Raw genomic sequence first — 24,335 nt, 5'->3', positions numbered from 1 at the left:
GTATCATCACGGGTGAAGGGCTGATTTATCGGCCTATACGTACCACCAGCAGTTCACGCCGTAGAAATTATACAAAAACCCTTAAAACAGGGAACTATTTTAACTACGCCACCTTTGGCCAGTAAAACTATGGTTTCCATGCACATTTCGCAAGTACTACTGCATTACATTTGCCACCATGGTGACATAAACGGAATCTGCCGAGTCCCTTCTTATTGATTCCATTGTGTAATTTACTGGTTTCCTATCGTAAACACTACCACTGCAGTCAAACCACCAATGTACACCACTAGATTTTAATAGGGACTTGGTTATTACCAGGGTCACTCGTTTGGTCGCTCGTTTGGTTTTGACCTGAAATCACTATTGGTGTGTGTGATTTAGATTTTTAACGTAGCTTTAAAAAAAAATTCAGTCATATCGCTACGATGTCTGCAGCGTGGCAGTTTATAGTGATGTCTAACACTATGGCATCATGCCGCAGACATGTAGCATGATGTCCCACCCAGTCACATTATCCTGACACCAGACCGACCAGTCCTAACACTAACCTCTTAATGCTGAGCGCTAAGCGAGGTAGCTGTTAGTACCATTTTGTAAGTCTTTGGTGTGACTCGGCCGGTGACTGAACCCACGACCTCCCGCATCCGAGGCCGACCCTCTAACCACTAGGCCACCGAGTTCCAATAATCAGACAAGTAATCACAAAAATCTAAGAATTCCTTAAAACGGGACGCTATAACCAAATGCGCATACTCCAAAATTATTACAATAGAATACTTGGGCGGAGTCAGATTGATTTTGCTCTCATATTTTCTATCAAGACAATATGTATCATCCTTCAAAGACTGTATTGTACTCTCTTTTGGACTGTGCAGAGCAAACTATAACTTAATTTTTCTATCAAAGCAATAATAAAGTCACAAACCTATCCTGCAGTAGATTCAGTAGTTTGCAGAGACACAATTAAATCGTCATGAGTTTAATAAAAATGCATCAATATCAATAAAAACAATGCGTATTTGTTAAATGTGTTGGTGCTGTTTCATATATATATATATGTGTGTGTGTGTGTGTGTGTGTGTGTGTGTGTGTAGTTGACCTTATCGGAAATCAAGTTCATTGTGAACCTGACCAAAATCATAAATTATTTAAACAACTAATACATAGTTTAGTTCAGGGGTTTCAAACACGCAGCCCGCCAAGCTGTATCCTGTGGCCTGCCAAATGATTTGTGTCACAAGGTGTCATGAGAGATGACAAAGGTGGTGGGGTCCTTGGGCCATCGAAAATGCCCTCATGCGGCCCTCAGGGTGCATTGAGTTTGAGACCCCTGGTTAAGTTTATGTTTCCTCCATTAATATGGGTTTCCTATTCGGATAGTTATCAATAGAAATAAACATATTTTTCTTGGTCTGAGTCAAGGATATTGTGTTTACCACATTCTATATTATAATTTTTGTAACAGATTCTATCTTGTAAACATATGGAATCTTTTAGAATGATTGTTGTTGTTTAACGCCATTTTTCAACACACGATAGGCTATACATGGCGGCCAGTATTAATGGTGGAGGAAGAACCCGGGAAAACCCCGGAAAGAACCACCGACCCACAAGAAGCTACTGGCAAGCTTTCTCACATACCCACATTAGCCGAATCCGAGACTCGAACCCACGCAGACAGAGGTGAGATGGCAGTGATCCGTAACGAAGAGCGCTTTAGACCACTCGGCCACTCGGGGCCCCATCTTTTAGAATGAAATTTTCCATTTGGTAATATTTTTTTTTTAGAAAATGCTAATTGTGATCTAGGTCAGGTAGTAAATTATAAAATCGTGTTTACTGGAAAAATTATTTATCCGTGCTGTAAGAACTTGAGTCAGAATTATTGTTGTGTTCAGTACTTGATTTGAGCTGAAATTATTTAATTCAAATTACTCTTCTCTGAAAATACAAAGTGCCCACTATTTTCTCGGAAAGAGACGACAAATGGGAATTATAGTGAATTCAAACATGGAAACGCTGGATTATATTACTGTAATTCAAAAACGAATGTTGGCACATCTGCACTTTACAGGTCACTACAGATACATCAACACCTTCAGCGTTGGAAATTATTTGGAAAACTACTCACGTTTATTCAGAACTTTATTCATTAGGACTTGTTTTAGAAATTCTAGAATTATTTGGGATTAAATTCACAATATCGTTCATTTTTTTACCTTTTCACATTGCATTCATGAAAAAATAATTATTTGCTGAATTTCATAAAGCTTGTTGTTTCTCACTCTTGTTTATTTTTTATTTTAAGACAACGGAGTCGTGGTAATGAAATAAAGGTATTCTCAAATGACCTACAAGAGAAACAGATGTCCATCAATGCTGCAGAAATGATGAAGATTTAAGCATTATTTTCAGTGATGATAACATCGAGGTAAGTAAGCACCGTCAACTCCTATAGTAAGATTGTCAATATAGTACAGTATGAAGAAGGAATCAATTGCGCATTTGATAAATACACCGAATTTGCTTAAGCTAAACTTAGAGGACAACTCGGAAATATCGAAAACTTATATTACCACTCGAAAAATATCGAAAGCTTACGGGAGAACTCAGAGATATATAAAACGTACAGGACAAATCAAAGATATCGAAAACTTATGGGACAACTCAAAAATATCGAAAACTTACAAGATAACTCGAAAATATCAAACACTTATGGGACAACTCAGAGAAATATAAAACTTACTGGACAACTCGAAAATATCGAAAACTTACAGGACATCTCTGACATATCTAAAACTTACAGGAGAGCTTGAAGATATCGATAACGTAAAGGGCATCTCAAAGACATCGAAAATTTTACGAGATCGAGCAACAATGCTTCAACAAGTACAGAGAAGGCATTTATCGGAGAAGAAAAAAACTTAGATTTAACAGCGCACTGTAACTTTATATATGAAGTAAGGAGTGGCAAAAATTGACAAATATCGAAAATCATTCATCCGTCTCAAATGATTGAAGAAATGTTGTCAATTGTTCAAAATTGCAAAACGCGTATGCCTAAAATAATTAGATAATTCCTTTGTTAAGACGTTAGGAAGTGTCCATTTTATGAACTTACTTTACTATGCTATCATAAATTCTCGTGAGTATTGTGTATTATGACATCTGCTATTCGACATTGGCTAACTGCTCAGGTTGAGAAATATATTTCCTACGTCGACTAATCCTCATACTCAAGAAACAATCACTAAAATCTAACAAAGCTAAAATAAACGAAGACACAGTTGCAAATAGCACATAACCTAGGTTTGTTACAATATTGAATTTTTTGCGATCAAGCGTTATCTCTGTACGATAAACACTATGATCTTTACAAAGCAGAAAAATGAAGCGCCTAAGAATGAAAAATATATTATTATTTTTTTATAGTTATAACGGCACTTGTAGCACGTTACAGATTTTGTCATGCTGAGGAAATGGGATCTAAGTGCCTTTTCATAAGGACACACTAACGAGTCTACCTGACATGAGCAAGTATTTAACCACTAATGGTCTAACAAATGAACTATCACGGCTCCTGCAAATGCAAGGTAAAAAAATAAGAACTTGCGAAACGAAAAACATATCATGATCCGTTTGACAGTTAGAAACCGGCAGAACATAATTCCTTTAAAATAAATGATTGAAGCACCTCTCTACCTCCCTCCCTCTCTCTCTCTCTCTCTCTCTCTCTCTCTCAATATATATATATATGCGAATTTCCATTGATCACGAAACGTTACGAAACTTGACAGTACATATCAATATATTACATTGAAACAACAGTCGTATAATGGTAGAAAGTGCAGGAAATGTCCTAGCATGGTGATCAACGACATAAGAAAAGAAATGAAAAGGGAAAATAACATCCATAAATATGATGCTGATTCCAACCACATTTAAACTTCTTTCATATTTTTTGAAATATATGGTATCGATTTACACAACAACACAATCAACTGAGCATTGTTCCATACAGAAGTGTTTACCACGTGCACTTTTAACTAATTCATAAATGTTCAGTGACAAAGAATTAACACAAAATCAATTAATATGGAAAGAGTTTTAGAACAATCAAAATGGAGAATAATCAGTGTTAGCACACTCTTTATATTGTACAGATATGCAGAATTTTAATGTTTACCTTTTTACAACACTTACATTATCGAAACAATAGGCATCGTCATAATAATCAAAGTCTTACTCTGTAAATCCTTAAAAGGTTAAGGTAGAAAAGCTGTATTCTGGAATCCAAATGCAAAATTCCATGGATAGGAGGACTATGTGAAGGAAATTAGATTAATCTGGTATTCCACTGCAGAAAATTAATTGATTGCAGGAAAAATTCAACAAAGGATTACACGTGAATGTTGAAAGGTGGTAAATAAAGCCTTAGTGTATTAGCACAATAAAAGGTATAGTTTTATGCTAGTTTTGCAAATCTAATATTTTGGGACAGATACATGGCCTTTAGATCTCATTAACTAAGTACAGTGCCCTACACTTGTTAACTAAAGGGCCCTACCCTTATAAGTACAGTACCCTACCCTTGTAGGTACAGGGCTCTATCCTTGAAAGTGCAGTGCACTACCCTTGTAAGTACAATGTCCTACCTTTGTAAGTACAGTGCCTTACCCTTGTAAGTACAGTGTCCTACGCTTATAAGTGCAGTGATCTACCCTTGTAAGTGCAATGTCCTATCCTTGTAAGTACAATGTCCTACCCTTGTAAGTACAGTGCCCTATCCTTGTAAGTACAGTGTCCTACCCTTGTAAGTACAGTGTCCTACCCTTATAAGTACAGTGCCCTACCCTTGTAGGTACAGGGCTCTATCCTTGAAAGTGCAGTGCCCTACCCTTGTAAGTACAATGTCCTGCCTTTGTAAGTACAGTGCCTTACCCTTGTAAGTACAGTGTCCTACGCTTATAAGTGCAGTGCTCTACCCTTTTAAGTGCAATGTCCTATCCTTGTAAGTACAGTGTCCTACCCTTGTAAGTACAGTGCCCTACCCTTGTAAGTACAGTGTCCTACCCTTGTAAGTACAGTGCCCTACCCTTGTAAGTACAGTGTCCTACCCTTGTAAGTGCAATTCTCTACCCTTGTAAGTACAGGGCCCTACTCGTTTAAGTACAGTGATCTACCCTTGTAAGTGCAATGATATACCCCTGTAAGTGCAGTGCTCTACCCTTGGAAGTACAGTGCCCTACCCTTGTAAGTGTAGTGCCCTGTCCTTATAACAACAGTGCCCCACCCTTGTAAGTACAGTGCCCTACCCTTGTAAGTACAGTGCTCTATCCTTGAATGTGCAGTACCCTACCCTTGTAAGTGCAGTGCCCTATCCTTGTAAGTACAGTGCCCTACCCTTGTAAGTACAGTTCCCTACCTTTTGTAAGTGCATGACCCTATCCTTGTAAGTACAGTGCCCTATCGGTACAAGTCCAGTGCCCTGCCCTTATAACAACAGTGTCCAAACCTTGTAAGTACAGTGCCCTACCCTTGTAAGTGTAGTGCCGTACCTATTTCCTGCAAATAATGTTAAAGTTACTGGATACCCTGAGTTTCCACAACTATTTAACGAGATTAATGCTACTGTATTGAAGTTCTTTATTTGACATATAAGCCATTATCAATTATATAGCTGCTTTCAAAGCTTACAGTGATGACTATATGAAACGATACTTATCACAAGACGATAAGAGATTCTGACTGAGTCTTATAAACTGGGCTGTGTGGATGGCAACATGTAAGTGTTGGCTTTCGTGAAACCACTTGATAGAAAAACGTGTATCAGGTACTTTCCCATCGTTAGTGAAATCATTCTATAAATTTCATCTGTTTTTCCACATTTAAAAATTCTATCTGTATATAAAATACATGTAACGGATGATAATGCTCTCAAATCAAATAAAAAAATCGATATGAGACAATAAACGTAATCTGCACGGTGATATCTCAAGGAGATGAATATCTTATTTATTGACTATGAGTCAGAAGAATATACAATTGCGCACCAAGATTTTGTGACATGTAAGCTTGCTGTTGTATTGGATGCTTCGTAACATAAATATAACTATCAAGCAATTAATGTTGAATGCCAGAGAACATTTTAAGCTGATGATATGAATTATGCGGCAGAGAAAGGAAAACATACTGGTTGAGCATTCGTTTCCTGCAAGATAGAAATGACTTGATTCTGCAAGACAGATCTGATTTGACAGACGAAGGCATTTAAAATCAGAACAGTTGTTCGTGTGTCATTTGTGTTTTAGGTACACATGTACTGAACAGGACATATGTTACAGAGTCGACAGTATTAGACACTGTTAAAGAACTAATGGAGCTAAAGCAACTTCACACTCAAGTATGTTTACACCTCAATCAAAAATGCGAATAACACACCCACTAAGGTCAAAATAAATTGGCATGTCAAGCTCTTCAAAAGAGAAAAAATGTGACCAATTGTTTTCGAAAACCAGCTCATCAAAATATGTTTCATTCAGGTATTGCTGCTGGTGCTGCCTAGTTAGCCACTTTAAAACAAATTATTATCAGTTTCCCTTAGCCCTTTAAAATTTTGTCAGCAAACATCTTTACTTCCTGGTGGTTCACCACCACCACCACTCGTTCCTCCACTACGACCCGCCAAGCTTGTTACAACATTGCTATAGATTGAGCGATTGATGGTATAGAGGTCGTTATCGCTCTTGCTATAGTTAGAGCAAATGATGATAATGACATTGACATCGCTATTGATGACATAACGTATAATAATACAACGGCAAATAATCCGAGTAGATTAATTGTAAATCACGTCATAAGGAAGCATTACTCTTTTCAGTTCTATGTCTTAATTATTATCAAAGCATACGAAGATTTGTGGTTACCCTTTATCAGTTAATATAAACGGGATTTGAAAAGTTTAATGAATGTTAGATTTGGACAGCTGACATTATAGGCGTGTAACACACAAAATGATGGAACAGACACTGTCATGTCTAGAAAAGAATTTAGCATCAGGCTTGATCTTTAGATCATTCTCTCCTCGAGTCCTTAACCTCTTCAATGGTTCTCAAGTTTAACTTTACACTTGAAAAGAAATTTAATTAAACTTGGATACAGCGGAGCTTCTGCACATCAGATCAAGGCCTATGAACAGGAAATCGTTTTTACCCCAGTGCGAAAGGATTTCCTCAGAAAAGAATCCTCTGTTAGATAATGATTATTTCAGAAATAGAATTGCTGTCTTCTAGGACTATAATCCATTGGATGGAATCATCATTATATCATTGTTACCGCTAAGGTGGCGTAATGGTTAGAGCGTCCGCCTCGGATGCGGGAGTTGGTGGGTTCGATCCCAGGCCGAGTCATACCAAAGACATAAAAATGGTACTAACAGCTGCCTCGCTTGGCGCTCAGCATTAAGAGGTTAGTATTAGGGCTGGTCGGCCTGGTGTCAGGATAATGTGACCGGGTGGAACGCAATGCTACATGTCTGCGGCATGATGCCCCAGTGCCTAACATCACTATAAACTGCCACACTGCAGACATCGTAGCGATATGACTGAAAAATTGTTAACGCTACGTTAAAAATCCAAATCACACACACACACACACACACACACACACACACACACTAGCATTGAATGCTGCTTGAGCAAACCTCGCCCTTAATTAAAGAGTGTTTGATATCGCGCAAGGAGTGCGGAGACCGTGATCCTGAAACCCGTTACAACTCGACAGTATAACAATTTTCGATGACAATAGAAGACAACCAAGTATGGTTTACTCACATGCTTGTCATCTCAGACGACGAGATTAAATAATTATTTCTTCAACGATCAGAATAAACAAATTAGTAACGTAACAAAGATATGAATTAGTAGCGAAACAAAACTAAATTAGTAACGAAACAACCACATAAATTAGTAACGTCTATGTTAATTTTATGACTGATGTTCATTTAATCTGGTTTGAATTGAGAAGTGCCATCACACTACTTGTAACGGTCTTAAATTAGGTGTATGCATTCAAATCAATGGAAAGAAAACGTTTGGTGCCCACAATATGTGCATATATTAGCTTCTAGATTATCTTTTAACGGTCATGATAATCAGTTCAAATGAACCCTCTTTTAGAGATTCATACATGTATTTGAATGAACCCAACATGATAATTTGTGGATGGACTAATTGTAGATGAACACCCTTTGCACTAAATCTGAAAGAAACTTCCTATATCATATTCGATCATATCGTTATCATTTGTCCAGGTTTTCTGTGGGACAAGACGTACCATAGAGAGAGACTATTTTCTTGAAACAACTGAATTTAAGCTTGAATGTATTGGCAAGTAATATGTAACAGCTTGAAGTAACAGATGTTCTCCCTGTATCTCTTCCGATAACATCAGCGGTCTACTGCTTATGTTCTGTAGTGTTGTAATGATATTCGTACAGAAAATATCAGTAGTAACAAAATTCTCCTTCCCAGTTATAAGTATAATATCACATACAAAGTTATAGTGAAGAAAAGAGCTTATATTCTTATTGTGAGACTTGAACTGGGTACGTTCGTATTAGCACTTATATATATATATATATATATATATATATATATATATATATATATATATATATATATATATATATATATATATATATATATATATATATATATATATATATATATAAGTGAGTATATACGGTAAATGTTCCAGATCTTTCTTTGCAATTTTGAAATTTTGAACCATCACACACGATCGAGTTAGATACATATTTCTCACTTCATCCAAATTACCAGTTATCAAGTAGAAATTATGGACTCGTACCTTTATATACATAAAGGTACGAGTCCTTTATATATAAAGGTACGAGTCCTTTATTTCTACTTGATAACTGGGAATTTGGATGAAGTGGGGAAAATGTATCTAATTCGATCGTGTGTGATGGTTCAAAACTACAAAATCCAGTTTTTATTGTCTTCCATAACGTAAGATATGATAAGAATTATTTTTATACAGACTATATAGTCTATAGATCCAAATTAAATATAGATATAAAAAAAACATTGTAAACATAGAAGTACATATATATCATACGTATAAATTTACAGATACATCTACACAATTAACTGCACCCTGTATTGTTAAGAATGAATTTAAGTGGCACATTTAAAGAGTAATTTATTCCATATACTAATAATAGGAGAATTGAACTGAATGTCATTGTTCCCCAAAGATTTCGATATACAGTTCTTACTATTAGATATTCTTGTTATCATTGATAATACATACTTTCTCATTACTTCATCAAAAATGAATACACTATAAAATACAAACATGTTAGAGGCACCGTTCCACCTAGGAAGACCTAATAGAAAACGAAGACTATTATTATAACCAATAATTAGTTTTCTTTTCATACATTCATTAGTTTGTCTACATAGAAGCACAATACATTGTGCAGCAATAACATTTGATTAATCTAATTTCGATATTCAATGAACAATTCTTAAATTTGCGTAGAAGCATGTTTGTTAGAGTACACAAAAATCTATAGCAAGGACAAAGAGAAAGTGGGAACTATCTTCACTGAACATGATCTCATCACACATGATTTTCAAGAGGGATTGTAGATACTTTAAAATTGAGAAGAAGATTCAAATTTTGAATGAGACTTGAGTTTCCTTTTCAATCTAGATACATGTAATACAATGAGACTGGAGTTCATGGAGATACCTGTAATACAATGAGAATGGAGTTCATCTAGATACCTTTAATACAATGAGACTGGAGTTCATCTATATACCTGTAATGAGACTGGATTTTCATTTTCGATAATGATAACTGAAATACAGACACACATTACATTCGGCACGATGATGTGTCCCTAAGGTGACGTGTCTGAAAGGTGATGTGTTTACGTTGTCAGTCCATCAGTCCTCCAATTCGTCTGCAATTTTCTCATCCATACGACAGAGAAATATGTCTGTTTTGCTAACATTACTTTCTCTATATCAATCTCGTTATCTCAGACCTGTCATGGTGTCAAGGCCCTAGGAACTGATTTTTAAAAAAAACCATCGATGTATTCCGCTGTCCCTTACTGATTTTTTTTTAAATCCAGCAATAATAACAAGATATATATATATATATATATATATATATATATATATATATATATATATATATATATATATATATATATATATATATATATATATATATATATATATATATATAAGGCCTTGATTTAAATATACGGTAAACGTTTAGGTTCAAGATCTTTCTTTCTTCTGGATGACTGTCTAAACTTCTTGATGACTGTCTAATCGTCTCGATGACTGTCTAATCTTCTGGATGACTGTCTAATCGATTAAACATTCATCCAGAAGAAAGAAAGATTGATGGGCACCATCAAGCTGATCAGTAAGATCTTTCCAGAACATGCAGTGGCCGGGAGTTCAAGCAGTCAACTGGACATCATAGACGGAAGAATTAAGCCTTCGATCTCTCATAACCAAGAAGTCGAAGACGTCTGGGATGTTTCAGCTCACTTCGGTGATAGGTAGGTCAAGACTGACATCATATCCGTTATTTGATTCTAAGTGGGGGGTAGGTACAAAGCTTCCATGATTGGTTTAGAAGCATTGAAAGTTATGCCAGAATTCAACTTTAATCCCTTATTTCACCAAATGTAGATCTTATTATACACAAATATCTCGCTAACATATTTATGTGAAATAGATCACAACTGTGTTATGTATATTTAACTTGTATAATTTGTTGACCTTTTTAATGACTATATGCTATATACATGTGTTGTACTTGACCGTGTCCGAAGTTATCGTCATTATGTACCTGACTAAGGACATTGATTTGTAAACATTATAATACATAGCTAATATTTCTCTGCGAGAATAGATTACATATTAGGATCATTATTAATCAAGTAAACATGTTTATCTTAATCTGAGTCTAGGACACGGGTATTCTCCACGGATAAACCTGCAGTACCACGGATGTTTATCATGTTCTTTATTATAATTTAGTAACAGATTTAATCTATTTGACATCTTAGCATTTAATAGAAATTAACCTTTTACCTTCATCCTGGCTCTACTAATTTGTCTTAGTTTTATATAATGTTGTTGACTTTACAGATTATTCAATCTTGCATTAATATTTTTAGCAGAACCAGTCTTATTGTCGTGTTATGGATTTTCATTTGTGTGGAATTATTTATTTAAATTATTGTTCACCGGAAATTCAAAGCGCTCATCAGTAATACATTTAGACAGATATATTAATTTGGAATTATAGTGAATTCAGAAAAGAACACATTTGGGATCATACTATTGTGATACATCAAAGGACTCTGAGCACATCGCCACTATACAGGCTATGAGCACAGCACTACGTTCGAGACTTCAGGCACATTTCATTCAGTATTTTAATTTATTTGGAATACCACTGAAATTCAGTTGGAACTTTATAAAGCTCGACTTGTGATGAAACTTTTAGGTCTAATTTGTATTTAGTTCACAATACTGTACTTTTTTTACATTTTCACTTATTCACAAAAAAGTAATAATTAGTTGAATTTTACAAGTTTTGTTGATTTCGCTCTTACCTTTACTTAGTTTAATACAGTGAGTCGTAACGTCTGTCATGAGTATTTTCTAAATTATGACCAACGTTTAACGGTTGCTTATTAATTTTGTCCCTTGTTTTCAACTATGAGCTGTAAAACTTTGTGCTGCACATAAGAACAGACTGTGATTTACGGCTTTTACTACAGTTCAGACATTATGTCGTTCTTCCTAAATCCTGAATAGACTTCATCAAACACATTTTTCTTTATCGATTGAGACTTCAGACCCCTGCAAATTGTATTACATACACTACATTTATATGCCAACATCAGTCTACTCTAATTAAGGTACTACATGATACACACAAAGCTGACGATCTAGTCAGTCTTTATTACATCTTTTAAATGTTATCAACTAAATATTAGACACCGTCCTTTTCAGGGAATGTCGAATTATGAATCATTTTTTGTTGCCCCCGTTATCCTAAAATAGCGTGTAAGCAAGATCAATTTTGGAGGTTTAACAAATTTCTGCTGACCTTGCAAAGCACCCTTACCACACCTACGCCGCTGGATACCAAAATATGGAAATACTCCTTTCGGGTCTTATCTACGTTTAAGTAGTTATAAAAGTAACTTAATTATGTATATTGTGATAGATAATTGAACTTTTCGAGTTCGTGTTTGCATACCACAGGCAAAAAGCACCGACTTACAGTAAAAAAAAACTACAACGGATATTTTGTAGATCAAGTGTCTGTATTATTCGGTGGGATAAAACATTTAATCAAAGGATAAAACTACAAAAATAAAATGGAGAAGAATTCGCTTTGATCAGCATTTAGCCACGTATCTAAAGCGTTCCCAGCACCAACGGAGTATGCTCCAAGCATAGTTATTGTGTACGCACCGAGAAAAATGTATGTACATGAAAACCATCTATAGTAATCCTGATGTATGATAAAGACTGAAATGTGCAATACGACGCAATTAGCAATAGATTGCTTACTGGAGGTGCGCGGTTTTACCGGTATACCGGTTTACGACGGTATTTTTCTGGTAGTATGTACCACAGTACTTGTTCATTGTACCAGAACTTTGTTAGTTTGAGAAGAATGAAAGAAAATTCCTGAGTAATCCTCTTTTGACTGTTATGATATTAACGGCGAGTTTTCATTATTTATGAAAAAAACTTTTTGTTTGCAAAACCGTTGTATCTGTCGCAAAACGCAAAATAATTGTGAAATTACAAATATAACTAAATGTATGGACCTTCATCACACGCTTGACACGTGTCACATATGCCAACATGTCACGTAATGCCAACATGTCACGTATGCCAACACGGTGGTCAAATCCAACTTTTCAATATTTTGGACTTAAAGAAACCCAGAAAACACATGCCATCGTTATTTACTAGCGTATGCGGATGTGTGAAGTACATGGATAACTTTGTGAGACCTATGATTTCCAGGAATACAATTGTTTTATGAACTTTACTTAATTTATGAAGTCCACTAAAATTATTGTCTCGTTTGTTGAGTGTGTTTTACGTTCACTGACAATCTCTAATAAATGTCTTGCCCAGGTGTTGGAGACCCACTCAGGGTTACCCTGCCTAATTTATCAATGGTGTAACTTGTAAATTATGGGCTTCGGTATCAACACTTCTTGTTTTCTATCAATATGTTCTTCTATTATCAGCACAGGTCACTTTCCCAGTATCAGCTATATCGCAGGTTTAACTATCTCACTTTAATTATAGTTTTTAGTTTAAACGTTATACAACAATTAAATTACACATACGGAATTAAATTACTATGAGATAGAGAGACCATTTATTTTTCGGGGGGGGGGGGGTCTTTCTAGCTGAAATATTTTCTTTTCTTTTTTCTCAAGATAATAAATCTCTTTTCCAAGCGATATCATCTAAATTTAGTGTTATTTTGCTCCAAATATCATCTAAATTTAGTGTTATTTTGCTCCAAATCAGAGCAATATATTTTTCCGGCTATTGTCAGACGTAAATTAAGCAAAACGTGTCAGGCTCCCGCCCCAGAACATTGAATTGTCAGTCCGTAATATAATTATAGAATACCGTGGTTAGTATTGCGGTGTGTTCAGAAACACCGCGGTATTCCGTGGTACAAAGTTGTTCGTGGTATTCAACTCTATTTCTTACAAATCTAATAATTTTGTCTGGTATTGAGTCATTTGATGTAATTGATGTTTACAGAAAACTATGAGGTCATGCAAATAACAAACACTTACAAGTCAAGTACGCATTTCCTCCCTTCAATGTTACAGTCAGCATCAGTTTGCTATATCTAGACCCTCAAATGTATTCTGTACTTTTCTTATTCTCTTTTATGTTGCTATACGATTTTTATTCAAACTGTCCTTTTTTAGATCTATCCATCATCCACTTTATGTATGTACCCATGTGTTTTAGTAACGAAACTATTTATGAGTGCGGACTGATATTCCTTAAAGAATGGGCAGGACAAAAAGCAGTTACATGGAATAGGTCAATTACCGAACGAATCAAACACCCACATGAGTCTGGTTAGCCAAATAATTTATGTTTAATTAATAATGTTAATAATTTATGTTTTACTGAATCTCGTATTCGTGTTTATGAACAGACTGGTGGACATTTGGATCAACTACTGACCAAAAGAATGACACTTCTGACAATGAAAATCTCAGTAGACCAATCTGAATTTACCAAACGTATTCACATATGAAGGTATTGAAACCAAAAATCAATAATCAAAAACGTGAACTTAGCCAGAACTCACAATTGTAATTTTCATGAAAGCGGATAGTCGGAAAATCGGTCTCCACGCATCAACCCTTCGGGAAATTATATTGTATGAAAGGGTTGAATGTTATGCTTGTCAGTTTTATTTATTTATTTATTTATTTATTTATATTTTTTAGAATCTCGCTAAGAAATATTTTCGGTACATCTAAATGTTCGTCTGATACTGTCTACATACTAAAATAATATCACATGTTGGCCTATATTCCCTGGGCAATAAACGTATAAATGGTTATTCTGATATTTTAAGTGAGTCAGATTCATACAATATTAAATTGATGCATTTGTGTGAGATACCATATTTTAAATTTTGTATGTTTTAACGAAAATGTGAAAAATGATTGTCTTTCTTTCAAAGTTACCTACACTTAGAAAATACAGTATTTTGTCATTCTATTTCAATCTGTTTTTTTAACCGAAATCCATTCGATATATTAACATGTTCTCTCGTGGTCATGATATGTTCTGTCGTGGTTATGATATGTTATATCGTGGTCATGATATGTTATGTAGTGGTCATGATATGTTATGTAGTGGTCATGATATGTTATATCATGGTCTTGATATGTTATGTAGTAGTCATGATATGTTATGTCGTGGCCATGACATGTTATATCGCGTGAATGAGAGAATGATAACTTATCGGTGACTCAGGATAACACATAGCGACCATTAAATTATTTCTTGTGACCACGACATACTATCTCGTGGTAGCAAGATAACATATCGTGGCCACGAAATAATTTTCTCTTTCTCAAGACGTAACACCTAACGCACATGAGATACGTTCTCGTTCCCATGACATAGCATCTGCCGGTTTCTAGATATTTTCTCCTTCTCTTGGCCATGACTTAGACTGTAGTGGCATCGAGACACTCTTTGAACACAACATTATTAAACGTTAGCTATGTCATTTCGATGTTTCTTTACACGTTAAATACGTTGCCCTGTAAATGTGTTAAAATGTCTGCCTTAATGACATAATACCTTTAATGTGTGATCATCCTGAGAAATGGAAACTGAAAATATGAATTTAAAGCTCTACATATGATTCTATCAGACAACCTTGGTTTAATGTAGCAGGCAACATGCAGCATGTTGTCTTATGCCATTTAGCAAAATAACTGTTCAACAAAAATGCAAATGCCATGTCAAGAATTTTACAAAACTACTATCTCAAGACCAACATCAGTAACTGGTAAATTTTAATGTACAAAATTAAGCAGATGATAACAAATAATACAATGACCATATAATAATGCAAACGATAACAACTGATATAATATGTTTTCTATATCTAGTACACAAGGTCTCACAGAATATCTCGTGGCCACAATTTGTGTCTAGTTTCTGCTAAATATGTGAAGCTCTTCTCTAAATTCAATCCTTTTCTCATCATTCCTTTGGGGGTTTTGTTCTTTCCATCATTGCTGTTGTTACTGTTGCTGATGATGATGATTTTGTTTTTGTTGTTGCTGAAATTGTCGAATAATATTATTGGCCGGAGGTATTGTTGCGTTTGTGTGCCACAAATAAAACACGTTTTACATCTCGATGGTATTCGAGTAAACTCATTGAAAACAAGTGTTGTGCGTTGAAGAAACAATGGTCATGAATTAGGTATTCATTAAAAGTAAATTTATTATCAAGATAATATCAGAAACGTGTCGATAAATTATCATTAATCGCTCTTAAACTGGAATTCATCGTAAAATATGCCCAATTCAAAATCGTAAGACCACATCATAATCGTTGTGACATTAAATTATTCTGTATAGGCGGAAATTGAATATTTTCCGCGCGGCAATGAATTCTATCTTGCCCATCGTACCGATAAGCTTGAATGGCACACCGATGGCGGAAACTCATAAAATATGTCAATTTAACCATATCAGTACGAAGTTCATGAACGAGCTCGAGTTTATTGCAATCGGAACACCCTTGGCCTTTCCCTGATTGCTCCTGGAGGAATTTCGCTTCCGGTTTGTCTGAAAAAGATCAATTTGCAACTTGTAAATTTTACCTCAAAGCCTTTGAATGCAAAGCATTGTCTCGTCGACTAAAGAGGAGGGTTTGATGACGTGTGGATTTATATTGGCGACAAGTACTGTGTTTCCTAAACAGCAAAAAATGGGTAGAACACCTGCAGAGAAATGCGAGAGTTTTTTTATGTTTCTATAGTTGAGCGTGGAGAAAGTGGTGTAAGGCAAGTTTAATGACAGTAATAAAAACATGCACTTTACTTTATTCGTTTATCTGCACATTTAAAGAAAGGATTTAATATCGAACACTCAGTATTTCTTCTCAACAAAACAATATTAAACAACAGTAAATAGATATTTTATATATCAAGATTTCATTTACTGGGTTGTATATTATGTATCTATTCTTAAAGTATCTATACAATTATGTATATGTATATATCGAAACAATTATATATATATATATATATATATATATATATATATATATATATATATATATATATATATATATATATATATATATATATATATATATATATATATATATATATATATATATTCCCAGATAAAGTAATGTATATGTATTTATTCTCATAGTTCAGACACAATTCTGCATATGCATCTATTCTTATTGTCCAAATACAATTATCTACATGTATTTTTATAGTGCAGATACAGTTCTGGATAGGTATCTATTTGTATAGTTCCGATACAGTTCTGTTTAAACACTAAGAAATTTGAGGCTTTTCATCGCTCACCACAGACAACTTGCACCAACTGCAAATAACATCAGCACGTCTGCGGTAGGTAAAGGAGTGAGTTTGGTAGATTGTCTTACACAGTAAAACTAGCAATGAAACTTGTATGTATGTATGTATGTATGTATGTATGTATGTATGTATGTATGTATGTATGTATGTATGTACGTATGTATGAATGTATGCATGCATGCATGGACGTGTATGTATGTATGTATGTGTGTGTGTGCGTGCGTGAGTACGTGCGTGCGTGTGTGTGTGTATGCATGTATTATGTTTGTATGCGTGCGTGCGTGCGTGTGTGTGTATGTGTGTGTATGCATGTATACATGCATGTATGTATGTATATATGCATGTATGTATGTATGTATGTATGTATGTATGTATGTATCTATCTATCTATCTATCTAGCTATCTTTCTATGTATGTATGTATGTATGTATGCGTGCGTGCGTGTGTGTGTATGTGTGTATGCATGTATACATGCATGTATGTATGTATGTATGTATGTATGTATGTATGTATGTATGTATGTATCTATCTATCTTTCTATGTATGTATGTACGTATGTATGTATGTATGTATGCGTGCGTGCGTGTGTGTGTGTGTATGTGTGTGTATGCATTTATGTATGTATATATATATGTATATATGTATGTATGTATGTGTGCGTGCTTGCGTGCGTGTATGTGTGTGTATGTATATATGCATGTATGTATGTATATGTATGTATGTATGTGCGTGCGTGCGTATGAATGTATGTATGTATGTATGCATGCATGCATGCATGTAAGTATGTATGTATGTATGTATGTATGTATGTATGTATGTATGCATGTGTGTATGTTGGGATGGATGTATGGATGGATGGATATGCCTGATATTCGCAAGGCAAAGGGTGCCACAACAACGCGTCTTAAATAGTTGGAGCAAAATATTCGCACTAATTAAGCAATTTAATAAAGTTGTGTAAGTTCAAATTAGAAAACGTCCTATTGCATGTCCTTTGCTATGGAATAGTCTTGCTTTGTTTGTAAATGACCAAGTTCACAATGATGACATTGATGGACTAGCAGGAAATGAGCAAGAATTAGCTAGCTTAGTAGAGAGCCTTGACAAAACATCTGCAGCCTATGGCATGGAAATTAGTGCAGAGAAGACCAAAATGATGACCAACAACATCAAGTGCATCAACACTGACATCAGTGTCCAAGGAACAAAGCTAGAAACAGTCCACAGCTTCAAGTATTTGGGGGCAACTGTAACAGATGAAGGATCGAAGCCTGAACTACTCTCCAGGATTGCACAGACAACAGCAGCGCTAACAAAAATGAAGCCCACCTGGAAGGACAAGAACATCGCACTCAGCTCAAAGGTCGGACTGATGCATTCACTGGTGATCTTAATATTTCTCTACGCCTGCGAATTATGGACCATATCAGCGGACTTGGAGAAAAGGATACAGGCTACAGAAATGAAATGTTTCCGAAAGATCCTCGGCGTCACATACAATACCATATCACCAATGAAGAAATACGGCAAAGGATAAGACAAGCCATTTTGCCTCACGATGACCTGCTGATCATAGTGAAGAAACCAGAAACTGCAGTGGTATGGGCATGTCTCACCATCATCAGGGCTTGCCAAGACAATCCTACATGACGCTGTACAAGGCAGAAGAAAGAGAGGCAGGCAAAGAAAGAGGTGGGAAGATAACATTCGCGAGTGGACAGGCTTGACACTGACCGACTCACTGAGAAAGACGGAAAATCGAGAGGAATGGATGAAGCTGATTGTTAGGTCTTGTACGGTGCCCCAACGGTCTTTCAGACTGAAGATGATGAAGATGAAGTTCACAGCAATGTTCTGACATTTCTTACTACAGCAATCAAATTTCAAAGGCCTGGTGGAGCACATGCACAATTCACTATATACAGTAAGCACGTGTTGGTGAATAAGAACCATGTGTCTGTGAACAACGTAGACTTAGATGTGACAGAAACGAACAACAGACCACGGTCTTCAAATCGCAAGTGGAACGAACAAAATATACACTGAACTTCCCGTTTATTATATGTCCGCTAGACTGAAATGGAAATATGTATAGTATACATTTATTTATTTTTAAAAAAGTGATATGTATATTCCTAACAGAAAGTTGAGTGTAGACAGTGGCGTTGGAAGTGACAAGAACCAAATGATTATCAAGTAACAACTTTAAACAGTTTCCAACTATTAAACAATTTGAAAATGCTTGATTTTAATCCATTCCTGTCAGACATTCAATGTGCGTTAGTATGCAAATTAGAACTAATCAGCTACATGTATTTCGTGATTCTATCACAAAATATTTAACTAGAAGATTGAATTAGAACTATAGCTTGAAGATTGTGGGACTCGAAAAGGGAAACAGAATTTCCGGCGAAAATAAATATTCAAAATCTGAATTGCATTGACTGAATTGCAGGAACTTATCAATAAAGATAGTATAACTAGCGATGATGTAAATAGAATCATCAACGACGTAAGTAATATTTTCGTTAGCGTAGCTATATTGATAGTTTATCATAAAGGTTGTAAAGGCGCAAGTTTTCAGATGCACGCAGGAAAATACCTGACTCTGTGCCATGGTTTGGCAATGCGTGCATGAATGGCAGTAAAAATTACCACTTATATAGAAGAATGAGCAAAAATAGAGAAACTATCGAGAGTAAAATTATTGGTTATTAGACAGTAGAAGAAAATTCTTGCAACTCGTTAATCTCGTTATAAAAATCATTGCAAAGGAAAATGTGCACTTTGGCTTCACACTATACCAAAACGATACTGTAATATGGGAAATAGTGTCCACAGTGAGTAACATGTTCAAAGCATCGCATTGAAATTTTAAAAGTGGTAGACAATCTAAGAAACTATAAAGTTAGTTTAACTGATAATATATTAAATGAATACATAAGAAGTACGACTGATGTAATGTTAAATGTGTATGTAAAAGTTTTAATATAATCCTGAATACTGGCTATGTACCAGATAGCTGGACAAAAGTGTACAAGATAGCTGGACAAAAGTGTACCAGATAGCTGGACAAAAGTGCACCAGGTAGCTGGACAAAAGGTGTTAGTGTACCAGTTTATAAAAATAAAGGTGACAAAACCGATGTGTCCGATTACCGACCTCGTATTTTATATCCATGATATTATATTTAAGAATATCTAGATAATAAATTATCATCGGAAACTCAATCAGGATTCAGGAATGGCTATTCCACAATAGGCAAACTCTTTCTTTGTACAGCCTAACTGAATTTATTAGACATTGCAAAATTTACTTTTCTTTAACTTTTGTTGATTTTTAAGGTTTATTTGATAAGGTATAGAGAGTTGAATTTTTGCATAAATTGTATGGTAATCAGAGGAAATTGTCTGAGTGTTAGATTAAGTATTTATAATAATATCAAATCATGTGTTGGTGTTAGTAATGAATTTTCTGAGTGGGGGTGGGAGGGTTCTAGATGTGAAAAAGGTGTGATACGGAGACAATTTATCACCATTATTGTCCACCTTATTCCTAAATGACCTAGAATCCTCTCTACTAGGAATCGGATGTTGAAGTTGTGTCGTACCCTCCAAATATACTGATTTTTTTTAAATAAGCAAAATAGTATGTAGCTATTACACGGTGATGACACTATACTTGTCATACATAATCATAATGGCATGCAATATAACCTTGATATGTTTAGCTGATATTGAGATAACTGGAAACATGCAATCAGTACAGAGAAGAAAAAAACCTAACTGTATTTGGTTAACAAAACGATCGCATATACATAGGTACGACTTCCAAACAATGCATGCAATGATGTTGCAGATGCATATAAACACTTAAGTTTTATATTTCATAAGAATTGACAGTTTTCAAATAGCCTGAAATACCTAGTATCCATACCTAATACGTGCATCCATTTACTTAAAAACGTGTGTACCATTAACATTTGCCTATTGATTTTCAGGTTAAACTCAACGATCAGACCAATGTTAACATATGCTTGTTAAATTTAGGGATTTGTAAGATCTGATATTGGTGAGAGAAAAAACTCTTCCTTCCTCAGAAGTATACTTAATGTATGAAATACCCCTCTTTATAATGGTATATTTAATGTAAAAAGTATACCCCTCTTTATAATGGTATATTTAATGTAAAAAGTATACCCCTCTTTATAATGGTATATTTAATGTCAAAAGTATACCCCTCTTCATAATGGTATATTTAATGTAAAAAGTATACCCCTCTTCATAATGGTATATTTAATGTAAAAAGTATACCCCTCTTTATAATGGTATATTTAATGTAAAAAGTATACCCCTCTTTATAATGGTATATTTAATGTAAAAAGTATACCCCTCTTCATAATGGTATATTTAATGTCAAAAGTATACCCCTTTTTATATTGGTATACTTAATAACCAAAAATATGCATCTCTTCATAATGGTAAATTTAATGTCCAAAAATATACCTCTTTATAATGATATATTTAACGTCAAAAATATACCCCTCTTCATAATGGTATACTTATGTCAAAAATATACCCCTCTTAATAATGGTATGCTTAATGTCAAAACTATACCCCTCTTTATAATGGTATACTTAATGTTAAAAAAATATAACCCTAGTTATAATGGTATACGGCGAACTTGGTCAGTTCCTCTTAATTATTAACATGAAAAGTCGCAAGAATAACTATTGGGCTAGATTAGTTAGTGGCCATGAAGGAAAATGTCATATCGTACGTGTTATCTCTTATACAAACATTGTGATAATTGTGATAATTCCTATGACAACAAATGGATATGGAAAACTATATTAGATGATGCTGTGGAAAGCTATATTAGATGATGCTGTGGAAAGCTATATTAGATGATGCTGGGTTTGGCTACATATGGAGATATCAAAATTGTGTCATTTCAGTGGTAAACTAAATCTGTAGAACTACGACTCAAAGATCAATAGATAAGCTTGGGCAGCTAACATCAATACGTCGTCTATAATCCTTATTACGCATATGCGATGGTGTCACACGCTGTATTGTGTAATATCACATGCCGTGTTCATGTAATACTATCACATGCTGTATTCATGTAATAATATCACATGCTGTATTCATGGTATGATGTTGTTGTTGTTGTTGTTGTTGGGTTTAACGCCATTTTTCAGCACACGATAGGCTATACATGGCGGCCAGTATTAATGGTGGAGGAAGAACCCCATGGTATGATAACACACTCTGTATTCATTTAACGATAGCACACACTGTATTGTGTAATATCACATGCCGTGTTCATGTAATAATACCACATGCTGTATTCATGTAATAATATCACATGCTGTATTCATTTAACGATAGCACACGCTGTATTGTGTAATATCACATGCCGTGTTCATGTAATAATATCACATGCTGTATTCATGTTATGATAACACACGCTGTATCGTGTAATATCACATGCCGTGTTAATGTAATAATATCGCATGCCGTGTTTATGTAATAATATCACATGCTGTATTCATGGTATGATAACACACGCTGTATTCATTTAACGATGGCACACGCTGTATTTATGTAATGATATCACATGCTGTATTCTTTTTCTTATAAACCTCATATATTGTAAACTTTACAACCTGAGTGCATTTCAAGTCTTCGCTTATTTTGTCTTGTTAAGCGTTATGCGCTCTATATACTGTAACGTGAAAGGAATCATGGGCGCCCGCACATATGGGATCCCTGGATTTTACTTCTAAACATTTTTGGGCCTACATCCGTTCAGCTTAATAGCTGACCGACCACTACAATGTTTGCCCACACCACAACCACCCCCGAAAATTATTCTGCGGGTGTTCCTCAAAGGAATTATACGAAAAAATATATATACTAGAATTGTATACTTGTATGAATTATTTTCGTATATACGGTCTATATGTCATTTAAAACTTGATATATCATAAACATATCCCTCCCAGGTCACGTTCTCATAACCTTCCTTATTCATAAACACAACCCTCCCAGGTCACGCAGCCATCTTATTACATGGGCCCAATGCTTAGAAATTGGGTCAAAATTTCAAACACGTAGTGCAGATTCAGAAGCCAACATTTATAGTCCTGCATTCGCAATATTTAGAAATTCATCTCAGTAATATTGTATTTTGCATGTTTATTATTATTATTATTATCATTATTATTATTATTATCATTATTATTATTATTATTATTATTATTATTATTATTGTTATTATTATTATTATTATTATTATTATTATTATTATTATTATTATTTTGTTTTTGTTCATTTTTGCTTGTTCTTCTCGTTCAAAATTCAAAATTCACTATCTGGGAACAACTACTTTTAAAATCCGGCGAATACATATATATTTGAGGTTTCGCAAACGAAATGATGTTCAAGTCAGTTCTAAAATGGTTCATTGTTTGCAAGGTTGTTTAGCATTATACATGTACAGGTATTTTCATATACAATTTTTTTTGGAGGAAACGCATTCAGAATCTTAACCTGTTGTACGACAAGTCCCCCCTCCAAAACTTTAAGTAACTAACTGCAAATGTACAGTAGCGGCGCACACAAAAACATGAAATGCATTTGAGTTTCTCTGAATACTAACATGTGACAGCACTTGCGACTCTTGGCGAACACATTTCATATTGGTCTTGGCGATAATTCTACTGGTTATTTTTCTTCGACTATGTAAAAGGATTTTATGTCTTATATTATACAATGATTACGACGGTGTTTTCTGTAGAGAACGGCAACAAATCTTCCCAATGTTGTAGCTAATCATTATCAAACAACGACGTTGGTCTTGGAGTGCTTCATTTTATGCTTCGTTACTCTAGTGAAGGAAGTCTTGGCGTTAGTTCAGAAAACACATGATAGACCTTTATGTTGATCTCAAAGTTGCTATAGATGCAAAGACGTGTGAATCTAAATAACACGTGAGTTTCGTGAAGATTTAATTATGATAGACTCCCGATTTAGAACCAACCTTCATACAGCATAACCCCAAAGCAGCATAAAACAGACTGATTGTCGGTGAATGACGCCCCTAAAAGTATGAAT

This window comes from Sinohyriopsis cumingii, unplaced genomic scaffold (assembly GCF_028554795.1).
Source record: "Sinohyriopsis cumingii isolate HCF-2022 unplaced genomic scaffold, ASM2855479v2 utg000622l, whole genome shotgun sequence".
In the NCBI taxonomy this organism is placed as follows: domain Eukaryota; kingdom Metazoa; phylum Mollusca; class Bivalvia; order Unionida; family Unionidae; genus Sinohyriopsis; species Sinohyriopsis cumingii.
This window is presented reverse-complemented; position numbering follows the sequence as displayed.